This window comes from Stegodyphus dumicola, chromosome 3, assembly GCF_044657685.1.
Source record: "Stegodyphus dumicola isolate Sdum_Otavi_A_Nest chromosome 3, ASM4465768v1".
Classification (NCBI taxonomy): Eukaryota; Metazoa; Arthropoda; class Arachnida; order Araneae; family Eresidae; genus Stegodyphus; species Stegodyphus dumicola.
Genome location: NC_140770.1, coordinates 161,339,173 through 161,348,660, shown reverse-complemented (window position 1 = coordinate 161,348,660; position 9,488 = coordinate 161,339,173). Strand labels below are relative to the sequence as shown.

General features: G+C 34.9%; 1 non-coding gene across 1 annotated transcript; it reads right to left on the bottom strand.

Annotated features, from left to right (window-relative positions):
• Positions 1-9,016: 9,016 nt before the first annotated feature.
• TRNAK-CUU (transfer RNA lysine (anticodon CUU)) lies at positions 9,017-9,089 on the bottom strand. The gene has a single exon. It is a non-coding gene; the product is annotated as a tRNA-Lys (tRNA).
• Positions 9,090-9,488: the final 399 nt, after the last annotated feature.

Sequence of the window (9,488 nt, the reverse complement as noted above, 5' to 3'; positions counted from 1 at the left end):
ACATTATAATAAATTTTCGTTATTATTTCATGATACATGTGAGCTGCGTGTGTTATTTTGTCACGATATGCAAAACTAATGAAACAATTTTAAAAACGATTGATTATTAAAATTTTACTTCATCATGTTTACTTAAGTATTCAAATTTATTTTACATTGAGAATAATTTGTATATTTTGGCAACCAGGACTTGCAGCAGTTCCACCGAATTGCGAGTATAAAATATGAATATTTCTTCTCAGGAAACAGCCTAATAAAATAATAAAATCATTTTTAATAGATGTTTAAAAATATATCAATAAACAAAAAATATTCGCATAAAAATTTTAATCAATGTAGTTCTGAAACAAATAAAGTTTTAAAATGCCCTAAATGAATTCCTAAGGCAATAACTGCATCCTTTTGACACGATTCGGAAACTTAATATAGGCGTTAAATGTCTTAAAACAAAACATTCTGGAATCTGATAAACAAACGTAAACACTAGAGATTCTAAACGATTTAATATGTTTGCCAGAATCATATAAATACTTTAACCTCAAGAGACTACCATTCAATAACGAAGCAACGATATTCTCAAATTAAATTACCTAAATCTGAATTTTTATGCTAATTCGGTTGCAATAAAGGAGAATTCTTTGAAGTTTGGGTTCTAATAATTCACTTGAGAATGTCAACTGTGTTTTAAAAGCGATATTTTATTATCAATGAAGTCTCTGTTCAAACCTTTACTTTGCATGAAAGTGCAGACTTGTGTTTCTTCTAATTCAGGAAAGATTTTTAATTACAGAATGTCATTGTTCAAATACAAATTTGAATATCATGTATAGAGTTTAAGTTTAGACAAATAAAATACTTTTTTTCCTCAATGTGTAGTATTCCTTGGTTCTATTTCTCTTACTGAGCAATGTGTTTTGATTCTATTCTTATTTCAGTTAATTTCTCTTACAGTAAACAGTTATTCTAATTTAATGAATCATGCCTCAGAAGTTGGTATTTTTTATATATTACCGGAAAATTACCCATTGGCTTTTATTTAATTATATTTATTGGAATGTCGCTTTTGTTTTTTAAATATATTTATTAAAATACTGTTTTCTCTCGTGTATGTTTTATAAAAAATCCTCATACGTGTTCATTAAAAATTTGATTTGGACACCACATGTCTCCTTTGTACGGTCGATCACATAATATATGTTTTGTACACTTCATTTAAACTTATTTGCTTTAATTATCTTAACTTGATTAACCAATCTCTCAAGACAAATTGAAAATGACCCCAAAAATTACAAATTTTAAAATTAAATATCCTGTTTAATTTTTGTCGTATGATAGCCAAACTTCTTATAATTTTATTTATATTATAATAAAATTATATTCTTATAATTTTATTTATATTTTATTCCTTATAATATCCTGTTTAATTTTTGTCGTATGATAGTCAAACTTCTTATAATTTTATTTTTTCATAACGAGTGTAAAACTTTCCCATATATACTACTACTGAACTTAAATAAAGGAAAGCTGAGTAACAAAGTGAAAGCATATGTATGTATATATATATATACAGGGTTTACCATAAATGTTGCGAAAAAGTTCTAGGGGAGGTAGGCACATCATAAGTATTCATAATTCCATAGGAACCTATACCCGGAAATGTCAGGGGTAAGTGATAGCAGAGGTAGAAGATCAAAAAGGAAACAAGAGAGTGACTAATTTCAATCATTTATTGGGCATAAATAGAAATGGTGTTTCAACAGCTTAAATGTTACAACTCGAAGTTTTTGCCATCAGACACCAAACATTCCTGACACCGACGGACCATTGATTGCCGAACATGTTCAAACATACCGGGAGTTTCTTTGATTGTAGCAGCTGCGCAGGCCAGGCACTTAAGGTAATAATTAAGGCCACGAGATCCATTTCAGACGCAACAGGATCCTGATACACGACACTTTTGATGGCTCTTCACAGAAAGAAATCAAGGCTCGATAAATCCGGTGAGCGTGGATGCAGGGAACCCGTCCACCACGCCCAATCCATCGATGCGGGAATGATCTGTTCAGATGGCTACGAACATCCACTTTAAAGTGAGCAGGCGCAGCATCATTTTGGAACCACATGTTGCGCCTTACATTTGGTGGACGAACTTGCTCCAGAAAGATCAAATATTCGAGGCATTCAACCTTGATGGTAAAAGGTACGGCCCGACTAAGTAGTCGCCGACCAAACCCGCCCACACATTCAAGCGTTGTTGTGCCGCGTGGTGCCGCACACCGTGGGCACACCTTGAGTCCGCAAATGCTGATTATGGTGACTGAACACCCCATCCCTAGTGAATGTGGCCTCATCCGTGAACAGTACATAAGCTGGGAAATTTAAATCTCGAGCACATTCTTCCGGAAACTACTGTGCGAAAACGCGCACGTTCAGAATAGCCATTGGGAAGCAGTGACTGAACCCTTTGGAGAAGAAAAGCATGGAAGGACATGCTTTTCTTCTCCAAAGGCATGTCCTTCCTTTCTTTGAGAGGCAATTGCACGTATGCTGGTCCTTGGATTATTCTCCACCGTATCTCATCCTCTCGAATGAGGCAATCCTCACTTTCCACTAGCATTCCAAAGGGCTTACAATGATGTTTTTGGGCATGGGTTCCTATGCAATTCTTAATCCTTATGATAGGCCCTACCTCTCCTAGAAGTTTGTCGCGACATTTACGGTACACATGTATATTACTAAGGGTAAAATGAAGGATGATACTTACGTGCATTATGTTATTCCATTTTCGACTTTCGATGTAGTTATTGTTATTTCAATGAAGTTAATTACAGTTTTGTCTATTTGTAATTATAGTTCTGTATTTTTTGCCGTGCTCTAATCTCATGCTTCTTTATCATGCTCTAATCTCATGGGGTCCAACGATGTATAGTCAGTCAAGTGCCTTTGCAATTAAAAAAATTGCAGACATACTTAAATACAACAGAGTAATAAATAGCATTTATACGCAAATGATGTATAACAAAATAATAACATTAATCTAATTTATGTAGCAGAGTAAAGTTTACTAGCCAGGTCTTGGTTAAGGTGTATTTGTTGTCCTTGTTATTATTGCCGTATCTATGGTAAATACTATTCAAACAGTGCCATGGGCTGAGATGACAGTCCCGGCAATCTGCAAAATGTTGTCATCGTAGAGGTTCGATCTATTAAAGAAAACCCCAATTTTTATTTCACTAAGATTGGACGGTAATAAAAAATGCCAGTTCTCTGTCTGGGTAGTTATCACAGTTTCTGTAGGTTTTCCTAACCTCGCTGTAAATTTGCAATCCTTTATGATGGCTATTTCTAAGCCTGGCTATGGTTTTAGTTATAAGCTGGTCTCCATTGATGTCACTGAGCTGGTGCTTTATTGGAAATGAATGTTCCTTCAATTTTTAACTGTCCATGACCCAGAGATTGTCATTTACGTTATTATTACTGTTGAGATTTCGAGCCTTTTTGCCAGTTTATCTGCGTTCTCGTTACCTGTGATGTTGACATGCGCTGGCAACCATTGAAGAATGCAGATCTTAAACTTTAAAATCTCATTTAAGCGAAAGTGGACCCCACTGGTGATCAGGGAGGTTTCATCCAGGATTGCCTGTACAGCTGCTTTTGAGTTATTGAAGACAAAGAATTATTTTGCTTGCTCAGAAATGGGAAATGTATTTTATAACTATGCGATAAATATACAACATTAAAATCTCTTATGCCTCTAAACGTATGTCCTTCCCAAAATAGAAGATTATGAAGTCTGTGAACAAAATAATATAGAAGCCGTTTTAAGATTCGAATGCGTAATAGGTAAGCTCAAGATGATAACTTACTAGCAACTGGAAAATCTTATTTTCCCGAAGGAACCGAGTACGTTATAAGATATTTCTCCCGCCTTCTTAGCGTGCCTTCTTGGTGTAGCAGTCAGCACTCTCGACGCGTATTCGAGAGGTCCATGGTTCGAGTCCCGGCGAGGGCATTGCTCATTTTTCACATCTCCTGCTTCCAAAAAAAAAACTTAATGTCCCTATAACGTATACATCGGGTTAGAATTCTACCAAATAATTGTTAAAATTTCTATGCTGCATTGCTAGAGCTTCGTTAACAGTAAATAAATTAATGTAATCTAGTGACGAGGAAAAGAAGATAAGACAGCATACGGATTAAGCCGATAGAAAGTTAAAATAAAATTTTAACTAAGTCCATTAAACCATTAAAAGTTTTGAAGCTTTTACTGTATATATCATAATATTAATCTATACTCGTTCTAATCTTTACCCGTGAAGTAAGATTAAAATATTATGATCTAATTTTGAAATAAATGAAAGCAAATTATATCGCTATATTTAATGATACATTGATATAATGATAATAGTTTACTAAAAACTTCTTTGTTAAAGAAGTTTCATATTTATTATATTTTCTATGGGATTTTTACTACCCATACCATTCTATAAAGATTCTTTCTAAGCAAACTTTACTTCAAAAAGTAGTTTTCTAGATTTTTTGTTTATATTTATTTATATATTAGCAGAGAATCTTCTATCTTACTTTATCAAGTCTGTATATGATTTTTTTGGAAGTATTCGTAAGCGAAACACTTTTGACAAAAAAAACATGCGATAATATTTTAGTAAACTTTGTCCATATTAATCTGACAAAAATTCATGAACAAGACGGATGAAATTCATGCACATCACAACAACAAATGGCTATTTTCAGGGTACATAGCCAGACGTTTTATGGACAACTACTACATTTTTTTGTCTCTATTTAATGGTAAAGAGACTATAATTTAAAACTAGACAGACGTATTATTTGGTTAGACATTTATAATTATAGCATTTCTGAAACTAAATGGAAAATGATATGAACATGAATTTCCATTACTTACTTAACATATTAAAGACATAAGTGATTATACATTTGGGTTACAGATCACTATCCCAGAAGTTAAAACTCTTTATTTAGCCATTCCCTAGAGTCTGCATTATAAAATCATTTTTATTAATGCTAAAAAACTTTTTATGTTAATCTACTTATTGCCTTTTCAAACTGCGTGGCGTATTACACGATTCTAATCCTCTAATTTGTACTTCACAACAATCATATAATTTTCGAAGTGCTGTCACATCGCAAGACCTTTTAACCGGAGTCAGAGTTAATAAATTGTTCATGTGGGTATCTATTATTAGTTCTTTGCGTCCGAAGCGATCTTTTAATATTTTCACAGCCTTCTCGTAATTCTCCGCTGTTAACGTCAACCCTTGTATTGCAGTTTCTGCATCGGAAGTAAGAATTGACTTTAAATAGTTAAATTTATCTATCGCATGTAGACTTTCGTTTTCGTGTACAGCTGTCTCAAATTGTGCCCAAAACCCGGGCCAACTGCACACATCCTTTCCCGAAAACATTTCCAGGGCCAATTTAGGGAGTTTAATTTTGTTTTGCGATTCAGTGACAGTTCCACATGAAGTAGAATTAGCGCTATGTGGATTAGTATCTAAATATCTTTTCGTGCGTAATTTCCAAACAATAATTTTACTTTTATACTCTTCTCTAGACATTCATCTTCTAAATTTGTTACATCAATTAAAGTTTCAAATTCATTATCCGCTAAGATTAGTTCTTCTTTACCTTCTTTACTATGAGCAACCGTTTCTTCAATTACATTTTTATCCCCCTCATTAGGAATTTCTCTTTCTATCTTATTTATCAGCCTCGTAACTACTGCTCTTATAGCAGATCGTTTCCTTTTTAATTTTTCTAAATCCATGTTTTTGCTTTAAATAAAATATATTAAATTTCAGTTCAAATTCAACCCAATGGCCCCACGTTATGGCGCCACAATATTATTATTTATTTTCCTATCGTTATCGTTACTTCTAACTAATTAATCAAGGTAAAACAAAACTGCTTACCTTGTCCCAATGGGTTCTGCCAGGGCCACTGGTTGAATTCTCCTCTGTGCATCTCTATCTGCAAAATCTTGAAAGGAATAATCCATAAATGATAAATACTTTCTTTACACAAACATATTTAATGAAGACGCAAACGGGTTACAGAGTATTTACATAATGAAAAGTGTTTGAATGTGGCACGAGGCAGCGTGCGACTTCTCCGATCCGAGTTCTCGTGCAATCTCTAAGCGAGAGTTCATAGTTCGAGATGACGTCACTCAGCCATCGGATCTCAGCAAGAGTTGAGTTGCAACATGGCGAAAAAGAATAAGAATAAATTTTAAAAAATAACTATAAATAAGAATTAATTAAAAGAACTATAAATTTGCTTCAATCTTTGCTTCTTTCCTAATTGTTGCTCCTTTTCGTACGACTTCGCCTATTTTTATAACTATTATTTTGCAATTTTTCGGAAGTTATTTTTCCATTTCGTAACACAAAATAAGAAATCTGCACTGCATATAAGCAATTTTTTATCAATACTATACTTGAAAGAAAATAACTCTTATCATACCCAACGTTCCTTCTAAATACTTTACTTTACCATTCAATAAAAAAAAAATCTTAGCAAAGAGCGGGATCACATAATCTGAGCCAAAAGGTAATCGACAAAAAGGTTAGGCCATCATCTCTTTTGGCTTATCTATAATCCTACTTTTCCCGCAGCGTCTTAAGAAACTCTCGTACCCTACAGTAATATCATTTGAAGCATAAAATCGCTTCTCAGGACAGAAATCAAATGACCGACTGCTTTTGATCGGTACAACACTTTATTCATGCCAATAAAAGCTTTCGGGACATATTAAAAATTTTCTTCTGCGTGTTTATTTTTTACTGTACCGCTATAAATAGTTCTGTGATAGTGGGCATGTGATTTATGACTTATTGATAGAAATATAAATGACAAACATTTTGCATGTTTACTTAATTTTTTATTTTCATTCATATATACGAGTATGTATTCAACAAATATATTTTGAATTTCAGAAGAATAATTGTTTTTCCTCAAAATGCGCTTGAGAAGGACACCGCGATTTGGCGATTTACAATAGTAGTCTCAAACTCGTGGTACCCGAAGCAATTTTATATAATCCGCCAATGTATTTCCCGTAAATTAATTAGCGTTACTATTACATTGTTTATTATGCCAAGAACTTGAATAAAGGTTTAAGATTTTAATGACTTTAAGTACAGTTTTACATTCTTTTCCTTCCATTAAATTAATTAAATAATTAATTTCCATTATTTCCTTTCCATTCTTAAAAAGCAGCGTCAGTAATGTCCCAAGAAATTACCAAATGCAGCTAATTAATTTATACTGTAGAGTCATTAGGTATTTTGGAAGCAGAAAAGACGAAAATTAGCAAAGCCGGGAATCGAACCGCAGACCTCTGGAGTACGCGCCCAGCATGCAGACCACCACATCACGAAGGCACGTCAAGAAGATGGGATAAATACCTTATATACTTCTCCTTTTAAAGGGCGAGTAGAGTTTCTAGGATACCCAATCGCCAAATCCTGGGTGTGGAGAGTCATCATCCACTACTCTTTTAGTTCGGGCGCCAGTGTAGAGACATTAGAAATTTATGGAAGCCGGAGTCATGAAAAATGAGCAACGCCTTCGCCGGAAATCGAAACGCTGACTCTGGAATACTAACCCGGCGTGCAGACCACCACACCAAGAAGGCATGCTAAGAAGGCGGGAGAAATTCCTTATAATATAAAGAATTTTTTTCAAAGGGATTTATGATTGTTGTTTATTTTTGCTATAAAGATAAATAAAAGTTAAAGAGAGTGCAGAAAACTTAAACCTTTACCACTGAGGAATTCATGACCTTGACTCAAGATCTGACGATCGCCTACACAGACAGCTCTTCCAACTCCAATCTGAACAGAGGAGGAGCAGGAGTCTTTTTTATCAGACCAGACGGAGTGCAGAAATGCCACAGTATTCCTGTTGTTAAAATCGCCTCCAACTATACATGCGAGCTCGTTGCCATCAAAAGTGCTCTGGAGATTCATCTCTCTAAAGTAGACCAGAGTTCCAAGGGCATCATCATCTTCTCTGACTGCAGATCAGCATTGCAAGCGATCCAGAAGGGCAAATGTGAACTCAGTCATCAGATCATTGAGCTCACAAACAAAATCATTGCTGCCCAAAGATCCTGCATCTTACAATGGATACCGGCTCATGTAAATATTTTTGGTAATGAGAAGGCCGATGAGCTTGCAAAGGCATCCCGTGATTCTCCTCAGCCATTCAACTGCCTAACCCTCGTTGATGCCAATGCAGTTGCCAGCCAAAGACTAATCGGTCACGTTAAAGAAAACTCCATCAAGGAATTGAACTGTGACAGAGCCATATCGACTATCATAAGCAGACTTAGGACGAATCACTTAAAAGGATGAGGATTTCTGCAGACGGACAGCGCAGTTACACCAACATTTGTCCTCATTGCCCAGATGACATCCCACTGTCTCGCCATCACATCTTCGCTGCCCAGCAATCCAGGCCAGACTGTTTAACATCGGCATTGAAGACCCAGTGGACCTACTGTATACTGATAGAGCTGCCGAGGTTGCAAAAGCTGTCTTTGACAGCTTCGAAGCTATATAATTGCACTTTGTCATAGACACGACATCATCATTTTATACCCAATTTCCAAATACGAAATACTTTCTCTTTACTCACAGCATCATCAATCAGTAGATCTGCATCCAGGCAAAGCAATTAACTTCACGTCCAAATCCACTGTTAATTTCCTGGAATAAAATGGAACAAGAAACATATATCAAAGCCATACCCTTCACTCATATCCCTACTAATTGTTCTTATCCAAGCACGTTTTAGCTTTTGGACTTTTAAAAAGCAGATTGCTCAGAAGTCAACCTACAACCTTCCTTGAACTTTGAGAAGTTGTTCAAGAGGAATGTGATAAAATACCTTTTCCACTATAAAAGTTCCGATGCCACTTGTAGAGTCATTAGGTATTTTCGAACCAAGAAAGATGAAAACTTATCAACGCCTTCGCCGGGAATCGAACCGCGGACCTCTGGAATAAGCGCCCAGCGTGCAGACCACTACACCACGAAGGCACCCCAAGAAGGTGGGAGAAATACTTTATAATACTGTGATACAAATGTTAAAGATTTGAAGATGCAAGTTTTATTAGCCTTCTCTCGTACTTGTCAAAAGATAAATAACTTTCTTTAAATAAGAAATATCTTTTCAATAAGAATAATCGCTTTTTATGGAATATATTTACATTATATTTTCATTTACATTATATTTAGGAACAATTCATTTTTTAGCTTTCTGAAAAAGAAACCAAGCTGATCAATGAGCATTTATAATTCGTGACTGATATAGTATCTAGTGTTGCTTTTCCAAGAGAATAAACTTTATCGAAATCGAAGCGCTATGAGATATTACAGCTGAAAGTCGTAATAAGAAATGCACTTATAATTACTGACATGAAAATGCGTTTACATTTT